The 1,992-nt window shown below is 22.6% G+C and overlaps 1 pseudogene; it reads left to right on the plus strand.

The window, feature by feature from the left end:
- The first annotated feature begins 1,594 nt into the window (after positions 1-1,594).
- Positions 1,595-1,765, plus strand: LOC131051660 (small ribosomal subunit protein uS14-like; annotated as a pseudogene).
- Positions 1,766-1,992: the final 227 nt, after the last annotated feature.

Consider the following 1,992-nt stretch of genomic DNA (forward strand, 5'->3'; position numbering starts at 1 on the left):
GGTTCTGTCTATTATTTTGGACTTTTGCAGGCTTTTAGCACAAATTTTGTATTCAAGAATGTCTAAAAGTGCATAAATAATGTGAACATGCAGACTGGTTGATGAGACAAATTGTTACTCAGGTTGACTCTTAAAAGAAAAGAGATATAGTGATGTCTTATTAAAAAAATATTAAATAATTTAAAATATAGATAAAGTTAATAACGTTTATGTAGAATCTAGAATGTATTTTTAATTTATTTAATAATTAATTAATAATTAGAATACAATGAACATTCTAGTTTTTTTTAAGTAGTAAATACGGTCTGTTAAAGGTGCATTCTGTATGTTGCATAGACAAAAATAACAAATTTTTATTCAAATGACTCTTAAAATAAAGAGATATAATAAAAAATTATTACTAAATAATAAAAAAATAAATTAAAAATAATGACTAGAAAATATGTTAATAACAATTCATATATGTTATGTTGCTTGAATTTTTTCATTCATAAGATTTTAGAAATCTAGAGTAGTTTTTTAAGTATAACTTTATTGCTATTCTTGTCTAGATGTGCTTATTCTAAATTCTATTGGATATATTATTGAATGGTAATTTTTGACATTATTATATAGTTACTAAGGTAGAATTTTTTTTATGCAAATTGGTAGATATAAAATAGAATGTATTGACTTTTGAGATAAAATATGTTTGAATTTATTGTTTCAAAAATGATAATTAATAAAATACAATAAAATGAATTTAAATACTTTAGACTTAACTAGAATATAATGTACATTCAAATGTATAAAATTGTTTAAAATTTTGATTTTTTATCTCTTCAATTTCAAATTTTATTTCATAACTTTTATTAGAATTTTATTATTATTTTATCATTATTTTATTTATTAATTAAATATATAATTAATTAATAAAAAGTTCAGTAACCTAGTCCCTTTTATCTCAAAAAAATATTAAAAAAAACAAAAAAATCTATAATTAATATGATTATATACTATGTTGATTTTTAAGGAAATCAATTAACCCTACAATAGTGGAGGTTTTGGAGTAAAATGCTAATTCAAATTAAAGACTGGTTTCTTTAATGGATTTGAGGTTATATTTATGATTAAAAAAATATAAATAAAATATATTTTTTCTCCTTTTATTTATTTTTTAAGTTATAGAAATGTTAATGGGGTATTGATGTAAGTTTATTGTCATTATTTTCTAAATGTACTTATTTTATGTTCCATTCAACAAATTATTGCATAACAACTTTTGATGTTTTATCTTAATAGTTATTAAAGAAGAATTACTTTTTATGTAAATTGATAGATTTAAAATTTATTGAATTTTGAAATAAAATATGTTTTTCATTTTATATTTATAAGAAAAACAATTAATAAGGTACAATGAAATGACTTTAAATGCTTTTGTCTTAACTAGAATATAATGCATATTCAAGTGTATAAAATTGTTTAAAGGATTAAATTTTTATGTGTGTTTAGTTTTAAAATATACTTTTTTGGGGTTCAAGTCTAAGGTGGGGTTTTTCAAGAAGATTTGTATTCTAGACAAAGTTGAAACTTTGGTGTTCTAGTTAAGTTGAAGATGGGTCACACTGTAATATGGAATTCTCATCCCAAGACCTACATTTCAAGCTCATAGGCTTGTCATGTGTGTGAAAACCCACATGTCATTATCTGCAAACATGGTCTTATGTGTTGTCATCAATGCTTTCACAGTTATGCCAAAGACATTGGCTTTGTTAAATATCGTTAAGTTATCAGTGGAATATTTAAGTTGCTTGAGATTTGTAGTACTTATTTGCATCATCAATGGCAATTACTTAATTGAATTTAGGGTGTTCTGGATGTCTTTTCTAGAGACACTTAAACTCTCTCTTTTTAAGATCTGATGTTAGTCATGTATTGAACACAATTCAAAATAAAAATTATTTTATATATATATATGTGTGTGTGTGTGTGTGTGTGTGTGTGTACATATAT

Source organism: Cryptomeria japonica, chromosome 10 (assembly GCF_030272615.1).
Source record: "Cryptomeria japonica chromosome 10, Sugi_1.0, whole genome shotgun sequence".
Classification (NCBI taxonomy): domain Eukaryota; kingdom Viridiplantae; phylum Streptophyta; class Pinopsida; order Cupressales; family Cupressaceae; genus Cryptomeria; species Cryptomeria japonica.